The following is an 18869-nucleotide window of genomic DNA, read 5'->3' as shown; positions in this document are numbered from 1 at the left end:
TGAAGTATAAACTCGTGAGAAATTATATGATGCTTCATAATTCTTGTCGAGATGTTTGTGTTTTAGGATATAATAAATTCTTACATAAAAATTTAGAAAATGGCAAAGAAAAGATGGGTGATGAAATATAAATAAGATCTTATTAATTTTTGTTTTAATCTATCAATATTTAGAGTAACGAATAAATTTGCTAAAGCATCTAGGAAGTTACTACAGAGCAATCAAAGTTCAACAAGTAACTGAGCCTAATGAAGTAACAATATTATAACTGAGCCTAATCAAGTAACAATATTATAACTGAGCCTAATCAAGTAACAATATTATAACTGAGCCTAACCAAGTAACAATATTATAACTGAGCCTAATCAAATAACAATATTATAACTGAGCCTAACCAAATAACAATATTATAACTGAGCCTAATCAAGCAACGAGGATCTGGCAATATAACAACCGAGCTTAGACAGACAATAAAAATCCCGATGATATAATAACTAATTCTGGACAGGTAATAAAATATTAGTAATATTATAACTGAGCTTAATCAAATAATGAGGAACTGGAGGTATGGCAACTGAACTTAGTCATGTAACAAGAAACTTGCAATACTATAACTGAGCTTAGTTAAGTAAAATAAAACTAACATAACAATCTTATAACAGAGCTTTATCAAGTAAAAAGAAACTAACAATACTATAACTGCATCTAATCAAGTAACAAGAAACTAACAATATTATAACTGAATCTAATCAAGTAACAAGAAACTAACAATATTATAACTGAATCTAATCAAGTAACAAGAAACTAACAATATTATAACTGAATCTAATCAAGTAACAAGAAACTAACAATATTATAACTGAATCTAATCAAGTAACAAGAAACTAACAATATTATAACTGAATCTAATCAAGTAACGCAGAATTGACAATATGACACCCAAACTTGGTCAAATAGCGGGAAATTAACAAAATGCAAACTTGTTCAAGAAATTAGGAACTGATAACATGACAACTTACCTTGGTAAAGTAACGATGAACTGATGATGTTAAAACTGATGTTGAAGAGGTAACGAGGGGAACCGTTAATATGACAAATGAGTTTGATCAAGTAGTAAAGAATTAAAAACATGAAAAAAGAATTGTCTAGGTAATGATTAACTGACAATTTAACGCAACGCATAAATACTTTCAAATTATCAGGAACTGGCACTATGAAAATTGAGCATGTCAGGCAAAGAAGAACTGACGCTATGATAACTGGGCCTCTCAAGGAAAGGATTATTTTGAATTTCGCGCAAAGCTACTCGACGGCTATTTGCGCTAGCCGTCCCGAATTTAGCAATGTAAGGCTAGAGGGAAGGCAGCTCGTCATCACCGCCCACCGCCAACTCTTGAGATACTCTTTTACCAACGAATAGTGGGATTAACCGTCACATTATAACGCCCCCACGGCTGAAAGGGCAAGCATATTTGGTAGGACGGGGATTCGAACCCGCGACCCTCAGATTACTAGTCAAGTGCCTTGACCACCTGGCCATGCATTATAACCGAGCTGGGTCACGTAACGAAAAATTAATAAGTAACGAGCAGTTAACAGCATGCTAATTTGAACTTTGTTAAATAGCAAAAAATTAACAAAAGCCAAACGTGTCCAGGAAATGAGGAGATGACAGCTCAGCTAGTCAAGTATAGAAGAATTTACAATATAGCAGATGAGCTTGGTCAAGTGACGAAGAATTAACACATTGACAACTGAATTTGTTTAAGTAACGAGAATCTGACAATATCACAGTTGAAATTAGTCTTTGCAATTACTGCACATGAAATGCAGGAAATGTAGTCTTATGCAATATGAATGAATTAACTTTTCATATGGTTTATATAGAACAGTCTAACAATACCACTTTACAAATACAACAGGTGTAGGTGATCAAAATACTGAAGATTGAGCGATTTTTACAATAAGAAAGTTCAAGGTCCCATATTATTGTAACAGTTTTTGCGAATGATGGCTAATAAGTATTAGACCCTGTATCTTAATATGATTTGTAATCTTTTGGCTAATGAGTCTTCGTCAACTTGAATTCATTGGTTGTTTCCCAGCTTAACTGTACCAGGAGATATTCCTAGCTTTACTTTAACAGGAAATATTCCTAGCTTAACTGCAACGACTTTTTCCACCAGAAGATCTCTTTCGCTTTCATAAAATTTACTTTTTTTCATTGGTTTGGTTCTGACTTCAAAGTCCTTTCCTGTCTTAAACGCTCATTTCTGTGACTTTTCCCATTTCCATATATAATACTGAAGATTTCCTTAATTCACTCAACATGGTTTAACAATACTGTCATGAATATCTTTTTTTTTTGTTGGAAAAACTGTGAAACATTTGTCGAGTCATAAGTTTATCTAATGTCTGTTGTACTTCAAACGGTGAAAGAGTTCGCCGTGAACCAATCATTTAGCTGCAAGATAGAATATATTCACGAATGTCGACACACCATTGTATTAGTATGCATAAGTTGTATTGATAAAATATAATTTATCTTCTCTATTTTTATATTAAACATCAATGTCTAATTATAATTTATTTAATGTATATTAGTTACTTTTATCTTTATTATTGTACACACGTTGTTTCTTGGCTGTTTAAACGAATCCTAAAATCGTTTCTGACAGAAGTGTTTGTATTTGTTTGTTTGTTTTGAATTTCGCGCAAAGCTACTCGAGGGCTATCTGCGCTAGCCGTCCCTAATTTAGCACTGTAAGACTAGAGGGAAGGCAGCTAGTCATCACCACCCACCGCCAACTCTTGAGCTACTCTTTTATGAACGAATAGTGGGATTGACCGTTACATTGTAATGCCCCCGAAGTGTTTGTATCTTTGATACTAGTGAATACTTTGTTGAATAAAAAGACACTCCACTCGAAGGAAAGTGTAACTACGAACGTAGTTATCTGTATGAAAGATGAATGATAAACGTATACAACAGTTAGACATGCAGTTTAGAAACAAAACAATATTGACGAAATATGAGTTTATATCGCTAGAATCTATAAAAAAACTTATACTTTTTACGGTCTTTTAACAAATTTCCTTTGAACGGAAAGATATACAAAAAATACTATATCACTGTGATAACAATAATACATTTACCAAGTCCACATTTGTAGTAATTACTTGGTTTTTCAATATGGATCATAGATAACTGACACAGAATAAGATTGTACCTTAGAAAATATCAGTTAAACCCAGTTGTTTTTGTAGAGAAACTGTTTTGAGAGATTAGTAACATTTATTTCCCTACATTTTAGTGACGATAAAGTTTAGATCAAGAAGTTATGAAGTGTCGAGGAAGATTAATGAAAAATTTGTAGTAGTGGTGCTAAATTATCATAGAAACGTGAACACTGTAAAGTGAATATATATACATATTTGTAGTAGTGGTGCTAAATTATCATAGAAACGTGAACACTGTAAAGTGAATATATATACATATTTGTAGTAGTGGTGCTAAATTATCATAGAAACGTGAACACTGTAAAGTGAATATATATACATATTTGTAGTAGTGGTGCTAAATTATCATGAACACTGTAAAGTGAAAAAACGTGAACACTGTAAAGTGAATATATATACATATTTGTAGTAGTGGTGCTAAATTATCATAAAAACGTGAACACTGTAAAGTGAATATATATACATATTTGTAGTAGTGGTGCTAAATTATCATAAAAACGTGAACACTGTAAAGTGAATATATATACATATTTGTAGTAGTGGTGCTAAATTATCATAAAAACGTGAACACTGTAAAGTGAATATATATACATATTTGCTAAGTTAGAGTCTGTTAAACTCCTTGCTAATTTTAATATTCAACCGAAACGTTTTATAGCCTTCATTGAAACATTGTTAATGGTGACAATGAAACTTTTTGTAATTAACTAACATACTTCTGGTTATCAGTGATGACGAGAAACCCACTTGTTGAGAAATTTATATGCAAAAACGGCTCGTTTGGGCTGAGAAAACACTTTACATAGAAGAGCGAACAACGTTTCGACCTTCTTCGGTCATCGTCAGGTTCACAAAGAAAGAGGTAACTGACCGGAAGCTGACCACATGTTTGAAAGGGGTTGTGTAACTGTGTGTCGAAATGTAGAGGGCGGTATTAGATGTTTGAATATATAATTTTATTTATTATATTAATATAGGTATAAAGGCGTTCCTTTATATTGGTTTATTTTGGGTTTAAGTTGTTGTATAAGTAAGGCTTCTTTAATTTTACGTTTGTTTATGTTTGTTTCTTTATTTAGTATTTGAGTGTTTTCTATGGTTATGTTGTTCGCTCTTCTATGTAAAGTGTTTTCTCAGCCCAAACGAGCCGTTTTTGCATATAAAAATACTTCTGGTTAGTTCTTGAAAAAAGGCTCCGCAAAAAATTATTGTTACCAGTATATATGAAATATTTTAACAAGAGCTATAACATTTTATTATAAGTGAACAGTGTGTAACTGGTGATGTCGACAAAACCCACTTGTAGAGAAAAATATATATGTAGAAACGGCTCGTTTGGGTTGAGAAATTTTTTTACGTAAAGGAGCGAACAACGTTTCGACCTTCTTCTTGTGAACCTGACGATGACCGAAGAAGGTCGAAACGTTGTTCGCTCCTCTGCGTAAAAACATTTTCTCAACACAAACGAGCCGATTCTACATATATAGTGTGTAACTGCCATGTTCAATTATCAACAGAGTTGAATCACGTAAATAAATCCACATTTTAAAAAAAAAGATGTTACAGGTTTTTCATCTTAAAATCTTATTACATTCAAATGTTGGAGGAATAACACATTTTATAGGAACATAAATATGTAACATAAATATTTCTCTGTTATAAACATGCTATATAACGACAAAATTTAAATCACGAGTCTTTGATCTTGCCACTCATGATATGAAATTATAAGTCGTTGGGTTGAAGAATAATAGTCTTGAAATCTATTAAATCGTAAATTAGACGTTCCCTGAAAGCACTCTTAGTATAGATTTTATTCTCACAAATTTACTTAAAAAACGGTTATTTATATTTAACTGTTGAGAAGTCATTGTGAAGTATGTTGGTAATTGGAATATTATTAAGTTGTTATGTCTAAACAAACCGAACAAATAAACACATTAATATTTTAAAAACATTGATGTAAAAAAATTAAAAGTTTAGCATCTTGTTATTGAAATAAAAATAAATATCGATTTAATTATGGTATTTCAAATAACTTGAAAAAAATACATGTTTACGTTTTTTATATACAAGCATCCTAAGTTACACTACGTGACACAAATTTTGTTCCTGGATAGTATGTGTTATTTCTTAATTGCTTATGTTGTAAAAATATAAAAAATGGCCATTATTCCCTTCTAACTTTGCTTTTGTGGCATGGATAATGAAATTTAGAAATTAACCTATTTTCTATGTAAAAACGGGCAAATATGCACATTTTCATTTACATAAGGTCTGAATAAAACAACATATGAATCAATATTTACGTGTATTTATACTAAAGTTATACGAAAAATGAACAAAAATATTTAGAAGTGAGTAGTTTTTCGAGATTTGCGACTGTAATGTAAATCACTTTCACGTATCAGCCCCCAAATATAGTCTCCCATCATGTTTTCGTTACATGCTCCTTGGTAGCGGAGTTCAAAAGTCCAGTATATCTTGGTGGAGGCGCTCGCCTTGTTTCCTTGAATTTATCAAGATGAGCGTCAAGGATATGGACTTTCAGAGACATCCTGCAGCCCATTTTGCCGTAGTTCTTCACCAGGACCTCAATCATTTCCACATAATTTTCGGCCTTGTAATGGCTCAAGAAACCCCGAAACATGCGACAAAGCTGACCTAAGTTTTTGTTCCCTTCCTACTGAGCTTCTTGGGGAATTCTATGAACTCCAGGATCTTCTTTGTTTGTGGTCCAATAAAGACACCAGATCTGACCTTTGCCTCAGACAGCTTAGGGAAGAAGTCTGTAAGGTACTTGAAGGTTGCAAACTCCTTATGAAGAGCTGTGACAAATTGTTTTATAAAACCCAGTTTTATGTGCAATGGTGGGAACAACACCTTCTGGAGGTCCACTAGTGGCTCACACTTGACATTGTGCCTCCCCTCAGAAAATTCGGTCAGTTGTGGCCAGTGATTCTTATTGTAGTGCCCTGCGGTGTCTCTGCTGTTTCAAAGGCAAAGATAACAGGGAAACTTGGTAAAGCCTCCTTGGATAGGTCTATGTGTTCACTTAGACAGCTAGAACTAAATTGAAGTGATGAGTGGTAAGCCCCTGCATATGAAAAGTTATAGAAAATTCTAAAAAAAACTATCATAAGTTCTACAACATTCCAGAAAATTCTTGTAAGTTCTACAACATTCCAGAAAATTCTTGTAAGTCCTACAACATTCAAGAAAGTTCTTGAAAATTCTTGTAAGTCCTACAACATTCAAGAAAGTTCTTGAAAATTCTTGTAAGTTCTACAACATTTTAATAAGTTCTTGAAAGTTCGAGTGAGTTCAAGAAAATTCTCTGTCAGCTATTCAGCATTGAATCTACCTGGAATGTTCTGTAAAATGGGTAAATTTGAAAATTTCATTACTCAGGTCACAAAAGCAAAGTTTCAAAAGAAAAATAGGTCTCTTACATTTACTTTAGGCACAAGCAATTGAGAAATAACACTTTCTGCCCAGGAACAAGAAAAAGTAAAAAATTTGTTACATAGTGTTATGATCATATGTGATGCAGGCATTTGAAGATGTGAATATTTCTAGAGAAGTGGAATTTCTGCATGTTGGAGTTTCTGCACATCAAAAATATTCGGCATTATATGAGCTTCAACAAATTGGAGAAAGTTTATTTTAAAAGCTCTAAATCATCCAACCGTTACATATGAATTTGTTTATAGTAGCCTTCGAGTATACTTTTGTATAATAGATGGCGCTAGTACGACATTCTTAAAAGATAGCATCCAAGTACGTAACTTCGGGATTGTTGATTTATATATGGCCACTTCAAAAATGACTAGTTCATAGAGAAACAATTCATTTATAACGAAGTTAAAGAAACTTAAAGAAGTCAGCTGGATGAATATGTTATATAGAAATATCCAACCATACATTTAAAGAATAGCAAGTAGTAAAAACTAGAAAGGAGTCTGAGGACAAACGAATTTTGTTTATTTTTCAACGAACTATCTATTCTATATTCTATATCCATTGCGTGAAACCTAACTCCGTATTACAACACGCCCCCCACTAGTACAGCGGTAAGTCTACGGATTTACAACGCTAAAATCAGAGCTTCGATTTCCCTCGGTGGGCTTCGCAGATAGTCCGATGTGGCTTTGTTATAAGAAAATCATACACACTTTTTAAAAACATTTTAAAGCTTATACTTGTGGTTTAAACCTCTGTCTTCCTGCTTATAACATCGAGAACGTGTTCAAAATAAAAACCAGTCTATCTGCAGGTGGGTCAGCGGTAAACTTATGAACGTGCAACACTAAAATCAGAAGTTTGCTTTCTAACCGAGATAATTCTTGGAAGTGCTACCATTTATCAATATCTGACGTAATTGTCTCGCGTCTACAAATAATAGATTGTTAGACGCTTGAAATCCATACATTTAACAGTTATTAAATAAAATAAAACAATGATTAAGCATCTTTTACAGAAACATATAAGATTAATGTTTATTATTGAAATGTACTTGGGTAATTGAATAAAAATTTATTATAATATTTTCTTAAGCCCCTCCTTCCCCTTTTCCAGGAACTCAACTTAAGCTTCATGATTTATAACCTTGTATTTTCTGATTCGATTATCTGCAGTTGAGTGGTCGCAGGTGTCTCATTTTATCTGTTTGTGTTAAAACCTCAAGGACCAAAATATAACAATATTCTCAATAAACTTTAAATATACTTTCACAATAATATTCTTGAATTTTAATTATTAGGTACCGCTGGAAGAATTTAAAGGTAATCGACGTATATAAGAGATTTACATAGTACACGAAAGTGTTAGTTCATCTACTGGCTAATCACCAAGAATTTCAGCAGTAAATCTGAGTGTTTATGAACTGACAGGAATACGATTTAATAATTAATAAATAATTTAGAAATTTTATAAATAATAATTAAAATAACATTTGGCTTATTCAAGCACTACAACAACCTCACGTGTTCAAATTTATGTTCTTCAAACCAGGGACTTTAGTGCAATAATCCACAGGCCTATATTTAAGGATTTGCAGCCCATTGAAATAGAGAATGAATAACCTCAAGCCTTAAGATCACTTCCCATGACGCCACCAGATGGACATCACGCATGTAGATTTATTTATAAAAGAATGTGTATTTGGTTTGGCTTGAATTTCGCGGAAAGCTAGTCGAGAGTTATCTGCATTATCAGTCCCTAATTTAGTAGTGTAAGACTAGAGGGAAGGCAGCTAGTCATCACCACCCACCGCAAACTCTTGGGCTACTCTTTTATCAACGAATAGTGGAATTGACAACATTATAACGCCCCCACGGCTGAAAGAGCGAGCATGTTTGATGTGACGCGGATCTGATCCCGTGATCCTTAGATTACGAGTCGATTGCCTTAACCACCTGGCCATGTCGCGCTGTGTGTTTTTGTGCTATATATTATAACAAAGCTATATTGGGCTATTTGCTGTGCTCACCGAATGGAATCGAACCCCTTCTTTTAGCACTGTAAATCCGTAAACTTACCGCTGTCCCAACAGGGAACATTTATAAAAGAAAATATGCTATTTTCAGATGTACCAGCAAAAAAACTTATTTTTATATTATTAAATGGCCTTCTGTTCGTGGACCATATCCTTTTTTTCTTTTTTTGAAAGGCAAGTCTAATGAATCCGATAATTGTTTGGACTTTAGCTTTTTCTTTTCTGTTAAAGTACAAAAATATCTTATGTGAAGGACTGTGACATTTCCAAAGAAGGGCGCTGCACACCTTGTTTGCTTGTTTGAATTTCGCGAAAGCTACACAAAGGTTATCTGTGCTACCCGTCCGTAATTTAGCAGTGTAAGACTACAGGGAACGCAGTTAGCCATCACCACCCACCGCTAACTCTTGAGCTACTACTTTACCAACAAATAGTGGGGTTGACCGTCACATTAGAATCTCAGAATACGAATCGATCGCCTTAACTACCTGTCCATGTCGGGCTTATCTCTATATGTCAACAACTTTCTTTCGTTTATTCAGTCAAGCGGGTAGCCCAAGAATTGGCGGTGAGTTGTGATGACTTACTCCCTTCCTTCTAGTCTTACATTGCTAAATTAGAGACTAGTAGCGCAGATAGTCCTCGTGCAGCTTTGCGCGAAATATTCAAAACAAACTATTTACCTTCACCACACGTACGATTTATGTTATTAAAATTGTTTCTTAAAAACTAAACAAATCTGAGACTACTATGACTTTGTTACTTTTAATTTCTGCCAAGTTTTTTCATTTCTAGTTATCTTAAATAATTACTCTATTCAAAATATAAGGTTAAATATGAAAACTAACCAATGTAGTGTTAACACTAGTAGACGCGTTGTTTGGAAATTTCCAAAATGGTTGCTACCATGACTACAACATAACAAACAGTTGTACCACAGCAGGTAAAGCACGGGCTGTCAGTCCATTGCACTTAACGGCAAATAACCAATCAAACGTAAATATTAGCATATTCGCTTGTTAAACTCGGTTGTTACTATGACTACAAGACAAACTGTACGCTTTTCAGTATTTACAACAAACTAATGCAATTTTTTTTAAGAAATAAGCAAACTTTGCAACAAAACACATAACACCGTTCTTATACTGAATTTAACTTTGAAATCCTGAGTGTTTTAAATGCTTAAATCAAAATGTGGTTATTAAAAATATCTAATGATATACTAAGAGAAAAACATGTGATAAATATTTGGGTTGTTAATCGAGGACAGTTTATTTGGATAAGTAAGTTATACAATTGTAATGCAGTGTACTAGTCTACGGTGGAACGATCGTTAACACGTGCATAATACAATCAACACAAGTAAGCACCTTGAGTTTAAATAATAAATACACCCACTCGCATGGCAATTCAGATATGATTTGTAATCCTTTTTTTACCTTTGTTTGTTTTAGAGCAAAGTCACATTAGTTTCCTTGTTGTGTTCATCTCGGGGAATCAAACCCTGGATTTTTTGTGTTGTATGTCCATAGAAGTAGCTCTATCTCACTGGAGAATCATTTTTAACCTACCTAATCAGAAGGACATGTAAAATGGTAACGTTCGTATGATTCTTTTATATTTCTATGCAGCCCAGTGGTAAATACAAGTTCTTATACTGCTAAAGAAATTGAAGTTCGGTACCTGCAGCGGATACGGTACAAGTCGGTGTTTTGCGTTAAACTAATCTTTGAGTCACGCAGCATAAAATTTGGTTCACGTAAATAAAGAACAGTATACAAAAGAGATAATGACTATTGTTTGTTTTTATTAAACACAAACTACACAAAGGACCATATGTGCTCTGAGTACCACGAGTATCAAAATCCTGTTTCTAGCAGTTTAAGTCTGCAGACATACTAATATTCCACTAGGAGGGGGGGAGGTAATGTAATCAATTAATTATTTTAGGCTGCCATAAATCGCGCACACCCCTGATTATACAAAAAATACTTTTCTGGAGGAGAATACACAGAACGAGTACCTAGAAACATTAATAATTTTTACTTTATACAGACTAAGTTACGATTAAAGTTTTTGGAATATAAATAATTAATCGTATGATGGCTGTGTGGTTCAGTCAAGATATGAGTATATCCTAATATGTTAGAAAGATTACACAGTATATGAAGTACATATTTTATTAAAACATAACAGAATGACCCCCGCTAGTACAGCGGTAAGTCTACAGATTTACAACTTTAAGATCAGCGGTTCGATTCTCCTAGGTGGGCTCAGCAGATAGCCCGATGTGACTTTGCTATAAGAAAACATACACAGTGACAGAATGGTTACAGTTTACTGTACAATTAACAATTTTGATCCAGATTTTTACATTTTGATATCGATGCACGAAATATAAAACCTGGTACTTAATAAGGTCAGCCTTATCTGAGAGCTAAATTCTTCAAGATAGAACAAAAACGCAAACAATTAGCAAAACTACTACTCAAGAGATGATTCTATAAGAGGTCATTATCTTAGCGCTTGAAATGATAATTTACGAAAATATTATTTCAGATATACGTATTAAATAGTCCGACTTATTATCTGTTGATATTAATTAAGTTTCATAAAATTATTTTATGTATAACTGATTTTTTCGCGTAAAATTATTCCTGTCAGTTGACTCTTCAGTGCTCTGGCAGAATAAACTGACGTCTAAAATAAATATTATTTCAACAAAAGCGAAATTAACCTTTATTTATTTTCCTATAGATACCTTATAGCTTAACTTAATACTTATAAAAACACACTTCAAAATGGTGTGTAATTAAACTTAGAAGGATATTTGATGATAACAAAAAAGAAGTGTTTTTAATAAAGTTCGATGAATGTGCTGAACTATTATTACTTCTCTCCAGCTTATGGTAAAAACTCAAGTGCTTCTGTTGAAGACAAACGTGTTTCTTAGGATCACTCGATATTATCATTCAGATCTTGTAATATTCAAAACATTTCTACCCGTGTATTTATGATTGGAGAAAAAATATCAGAATCATTGATGAATTAATATATTTCTGTCAAACTGTATACATGGTTTGTAAGAGATTGCAATTCTTTATCACCAAAGCCCTGATATCACAATGAAAGATTGTTTTATAAAAAAAATAAGTGGAATTACTTATAATGCATAGATTATTATAACTTGCTTTAGTCTTATTGGATAATTTATTAACGTTATACCATTTAATGGTTAAACGAATTTGAGTATAAAGTTATACAATTTTGCTGTATTAACTGATTAGTCAAAAGATGATAAAGTTTTGAATAATTTTACTTACTACATAATACAAACAGAAACACCGGAAATATTATAAAGTATTTTGATGCAAGCATACGAGCTTGTATAGACTAATGAAAATAATTATGGAAACGGTAGCGAAAAAGTCAAATATAGTAGAAATACATCCACTTCTTCTGTAAAAATAAGCAATCCAGTGTTGCTAGTTTACACTGCAGTTGGTTGGTCTTCATCCAACCAATGAGAAGGTGTCACACCAGTTTAAAGCCTGCAAATACTATGGCCAATACTAGTAGTGTACATCCGCTTGTTCAATTTTTATAATGAAAAAAAGGTATTTAATGTGGAGCTGAACATGAGCTTTAAATTATTTTTATCAAGGATGAAATCTATTCATTCATTAGTAAATTCTGTGTATAGAGGGGGGAGATTTGTTCTAAAGAAACTTTCAAGATTGGTTATTTAGAAAGTCATTCGGATAGCCAGATTTTATATGAACTTTTGGAGAAAAACATTCTGTTTAAAAGTGACATGATCAACTTTCGTTTAAAGAAGAAAAGGATGAAACTATTGAGATTAATACTACAGCCTGGAATTATTTTTTAGAATGCACACTTGTGTTTTTGTTGAATTTCGCGCAATGCTACACGAGGGCTATCTGCGACAGAGGATTGATTGTCTCTTTATAACGCCCTCACAACTGAAAGGGCAAACATGTTTAGTGGGAGTGGAATCGAATCCACGACAATCATGTTTAGGAGTCAAACGCCCAAACCACCTGGCAATGTCGGACCACGATACACAATGATAGAACAATGTGCACTTACATCAGCACTCTTCTAGGACTAGTAATACGTTTTGTAAATTTAAGTTTACCTAATTTGTTTAAATCTGTTTTTCTTTGTAGAGTATTCTTCAAATGGAATGTTCGAATAGAGGTTATAGACCCATAAATAGTTACAATAAAATAAATTTTTCGTTGATAAAAACTTATAACTGTGCTTACGTTTTTATTTAATATATTTCTTTCACAAACTAACCATAATAGCGAATGAAAAACATTTTAAGCTTCCAATGAAATGAATAACGTTTTTATGCGGGAAACGAACAACTATAGCTTGGTTGGTTGGTTGTTGAATTTCGCACAAAGTTACTTAAAGGGAAAAATGAACTGCCCTTAAAAAGATTAAAAGTTATAAATTAAAGGGAAGCAGATATTCAACATCAATCAGAGCAAACGCTTGAGTTGTTCTTTAAGAACGAAAAGTAGGAGCGACAACACATTATAACGTCTCTGTAGCTGAAAGGCATATTCAATGACAAAATTCTAACCCATGCTCTGCATATTGCGAGTCAAGTGCCCTAACAAGTACAGAATTAGAGAACACATATAACGTTAGGAATAATAATTTAACGATAAAGCATTTGTATCTTAATTAGAAAAACTCAGGAAGTTTTAAGATTTCACACGAATAATTACATTTTGGTTTGTTAATCCACCAATGGGTTTTTTTTATGCAAATTAAAACATGGAAGTTCTTTATCCGAAAACGTTATTACTTTATTATCGGATAATTAAGACAGCGTATCGAGGAAACCTTTTCAGTGTCACACAGTAAGCTATTATATGGATATTAGATTTATGTTAATCAGACGTTTCCTGCACACTATTTGTAAAACAAAATTTTCTTGTTGCCAATTAAAGTTATCATAAAAGTAAACCGAGTTTACGTCGTTATGTATATTGAGTTAAGGTTTCTACTTAATTGCACTATTCTAAGCAAAATGTATGTTTTTTTTTAAAGGGTTTAAGAGGTACTGTTTTCATTATCTTTAAGAAGATATTTCTTATATTAAAAGCAGCCCTTAAATTATGTTTTACATCTATTTGTTTATATTTAACTCACAATATTAATATTACAGATAATGAAACACATGACTGACTGTACTTCAAAACTGTAACTTGTAAAATGAGAAGTTTTAAACGTGTTTAATACATTACATACTTTAATCTATGATGTGAATATTGAAAGATTATTTCATCTTTCGGATTTATTTTAATCCACTATTTCGTTTTTCTTTGCCTTGTGGCCAGATATTCAATCACTTATCCAAATGGGAAGTAAAGTGGACATGTGGTAGCGCTCTGGATTTCAAAGATAACGAGTCGGGCTCGAATTCATGCACACCTTGTGTAGCTTAATAGTTGGAGCATTCAAGTCACAATCTGGCGGTTGCGAAATCAAATTCCATCACTCACCATGCTCGTCCTTTTAGTTATATGGGACCGTTATATTGGAACGTTAAATCCCACTATTCGTTAGTAAAGAGTAGTCCACGTGCTGGTGGGTGAGTGGTAGGTGATAATGACTAGCTTCCCGTTAGTCTATTACCCGAAACTATGGATGGCCAGGCAGATAGCTCTCGAGTAGCTTTGGATGAAATTTAACAAACAAAGAAAATAGAAACTGTGCGATATTAAGAAATATTCCCAAACTTTGAGCTGTGAGTGCGTTATAAGAATGACAGTCAATCTTCTGGCGTGGGTGACAGAGTGTCTCTAGTCAGCAATCATAAATTTAGGACATTGGTAGATAGCCTTACTAGTATTTTCATAAGTTACTTCACAAACATCAAATTCTAGTTTACTCCAGAAGGTATCCCTGCTAAAATGGATTAGTTTTGTAACTAGTTTATAGAATAGTCTCTGTTTCTCAGGAAACACTTTCGGTTTTAAATAATAAAGTATCAAGGACAGTTTTTAAGATGCAGACCGTGTATTTTTGTAAATTATATTTTACTTTTGAACTATATATATCTTATCCATTCACTTTACAACTATTGGAATTCTGTATGGGAAGTATTGTAATTCAGATGTATTAATTTATATAATGTAGTTCAAATTTTCCTTAAAATGCTAAATTGATTTTACAATCATAAGTTGAATACTGAGCCACACATCAATGAGTTTGATTGTTTGTTTTGGATATTCGCGCAATGCTAATCAAGGGTTACCTGCAACGAACCTTTCGTAATTTTCAGCAGTTAGACTATAAAAGTATCTCGTCGGCGGGACTCATTGCCAACGCTGGAGCTACTCTTACCTCATCGAACAGTGGTATTTGACGGTCAGCCTTACAATAAAACCATAGAACAAGTGTGAAGCATGGTTTTGCGAAAAGGAGATGTAAACTGTAAACTTTCAAATTATTAATTTAGGCACGCTAATTACTAAATCACGCCCGCCCACATAAATGAGTAATGTAATCCCTTAGGTATAGCTAGTCTAATCAATTAATAAACTTTCTTTCTACTCAATGTTTATCATTCATTTTCATAATTGTGGAGCCTGGCATGACCTGCTAGTTAAAACACTCGACTCACAACTTGTGGGTCGTGTTTTCAAATCCCTGTTACCAAAGTGATTTCTCTTTCAACTATGATGGCGTTATAACGTGATGATGAATCCACTATTCGTTGATTAAAGAGTAGATTAATAGTTAGCGGTGCGTGGTGTTAACTAATTGCAATATAAACAGTAAATGTGAGCTTAGTTATTACCAAAATATTCCAACTTAGACATAATTTAAATACATAAATATGTGGATAAAAGTTTATTAGTGATTTTTTGTTATTTAATGAAGCACATCTTAAATATTTGGGTTTTATTTAAACCCATGCTCGATGGTGTAAAAGTGGATATAGCTTAGAATTGTCAGTTCTAAGCCTAGCATCATACGTCACTAGAGGGTGCAACATGCGTGTAGACGGAGGAGGAGAGGGAGAGTATCATAGTTCCAAAATCTGGCACTAGAGGATGCCTTGTTAGAGACTCATTACTAGGCCGTCATGACAGGCTACATGTTTTATCTTATCGATAATCAATCATTAATTAATTAAGTAATCTATACTTAACTCGTTAGAAAGAGGACTCTTAACTCTTATTTGTTGAACTAATTATGATTAATTCGTCCTGAAAAGAGTGCTTAACACTAATTCATCAGTTAATTAAATTTCCTTTACATTCGTATGACCCTAAAATTACAACTTCATAATTATCGAAAGGGTTTAAAGATTTTCCATGATATAATAAAATGCCAAAAACATTATTTAACGTAACATTATCAAAACACACATTTTATCAGACAAATAATAGATGTCTGTAGGTTTAAATCGTCCTAAAAAGAGCGATATCATGCAACAATTAAAACTTTGACTTTATACAACGTTTTACGCCGTCAATAAAACCTTTATTATGCAATAACACTTTTACTAATTTGTGGCAAAATAATTTACACTTGTTACTTTATCTCGTGTTTTACAAATGCAGACTTTCACACATATTCAATCATCATTATCACTGTAGAACTTTAACAAATATACTGTGACAGCACTTATACATGTTGTCAAACATATTATTTAACTTAAAATGTTTGGATAAAATTGCAACTTACACTTTACTTCACATGATTAATGACTATTACAGATTAACAACACTTACCATAAATTTTCGAGGACCACCTTAGTGATGTAACATGTTCAATACGCAGTCTACAAAATATCTGTGATATTTGTTTCAATGAAAGCATACAATAATAAAATAGTATACAGGTTTCTACATATTATTTCTATTACACGACTAACAAACTGGTATCTGATGTCAAACCTTTATACTGTTTAACGCCCCCCCGCTAGTACAGCGGTATGTCTCCGGATTTACAACCCTCAAATCAGGGGTTCGATTCCCCTTGGTGGGCTGAGCAGATAGCCCTTTGTGGCTTTGCTATACGAAAAACACACATACTGTTTAACATTAGTTTACGCGTATATAGAAGAAAGACTGGATAAGTCAACTTTTATTCTACAACTCTTTAGACATCCTGATGTCCCCAACTATTAATTTAACACAGTTTACCAAGTCTGATTTACTTAAACTTTCTGACCAGCTTGAAAATATACAAATTAGAAAAACCATTTGCTTAGAATGACAAAGGTCAGTTCTGAGTTGACTAGACCTGGTAAATGCACAAATTAAGTGCAGACTGTGTTACAATATAGAAGTATAACATAGTTTGACGATAACATAAATTCAGTGTTTGTCATACACTATCATAATACAAAACATTACTTACTATGAACATTTTAAAAAATTAATAATAAACTATACTTATGATTAATATTCACTTTTACAGGTCGCTAAAAGTATTCAGCTAGACCGTAATTATAATGTTTATCTATCTATTCATAACATATTTAACAATGAGTTTTACGTAAGGCCCGGCATGGCCAGGTGGGTTAAGGCGTTCGACTCGTAATCTGAGGGTCAACCGGTCGCACCAAACATGCTCGACCGTTGAGCAGTTGCACACTATGTCCAACATACAGCAAATGGTGAGACTGCATCAGTATGCTTAAACAAATTTTTAAAAATTGATTCTACTTAAATATGTGACATTTCGTTATTATTTTAATTATCTCATGTTTAGAAAGATCGTTGCTATATATTAGTCAAAGATTTCAAATTATTGACAATGACCAGCTTTGATTTATCTAACAGTAGCAATAAGTTTATTTTACGACATTTTTAAGATCAAAGACAGGACAAGGATCTTATTTGCATAAACATTTTCATCAGGATTTATTGCATTGGTAATTATTATCGTAAAAGTTATTGTCTAAAATATCTTGGGGAACACCAGTAATTATTTAATTTTATAGAAAAATATACTTTTTCACTTTTGTGTCATTTGTCTAGTCATTCGCTTTTGCTACAACTAAAAATAATAAATGAATGATTTACTGATTATTTATACACTTTGATTAAAAGTTCAGAAAACATTAAAATTAGCTCTTAGATCTATACTATCTTGAACTTGTGTCAAAGATGATCATGCGGTCACATCAACACATGTATGCTGTGAAAGGAAGATGGTTGAATAATTGCCTCAACACGTCATTAATGGTTACAGCGAGGAAGCTGTCACTATCTTATTAATCGTCGTACATTAGTTTTTAAAAATTTAGCTACTAACATTTAAAATAGCAGAACTTACTATTTTCTACTTACCATTTACCACATTGAGTTCAAATCATACCATACCAATACATCTCATAAAACTTTGTTTGCAGCAATATTTCTGTCATTAAAAGTAGTCGTCACGTAATCAGTGATGCATAACAGTTGAAAGCAATGTTACTCTTGTGTCTAATAACTGTTGTATGTATTTGTTTTGTCACATTATTAGTCACATAAAAAATTAATACACTACCCAAATTAGTTGACAACAAAAATAATTAAATAACCTTTAGTTATAAATCAAGTAATTATTATTCGACTACTTCAAAATACTTATATCTCCTCACGTGTATTTTGAAGCTTTTTCCATAATATCAATTATCTTTCAGTTACACTTTATCAAAAGTATAAAAATCGTCAGAGTTCTACGATTTTCTTATATGAAACTTACTTCTCATTATAGACTAATATACTATATTATATATAAAAGTAAAATATCGGACCAAAGTATCGCATAAGTTGAAACATTTGTTAATAAAACTTCAAAATACACTAAAATGATATTTACAAAAAATTTAGTATAAAAATGCATTTCAAAGTTATAATTTTATGGTTAAATTGCACACCATGACTGTTAGTTTCTAACAAACCTCTATTTAATATAAAACTCATATTTCATCATAACCCGATGTAAAAGTGTAATTACAAGTGTGTAAAAATCACATATTTGTGAGCAAAACTGCAAGATATGTTAAAATGCTATTTATGAAAACTTCTTTGTTTATAAAATACTGATGTACATTTTAATGTAATAATACCAGCAATATAAGAGA

This window comes from Tachypleus tridentatus, chromosome 13, assembly GCF_004210375.1.
Source record: "Tachypleus tridentatus isolate NWPU-2018 chromosome 13, ASM421037v1, whole genome shotgun sequence".
Lineage (NCBI taxonomy): Eukaryota > Metazoa > Arthropoda > Merostomata > Xiphosura > Limulidae > Tachypleus > Tachypleus tridentatus.
This window is presented reverse-complemented; position numbering follows the sequence as displayed.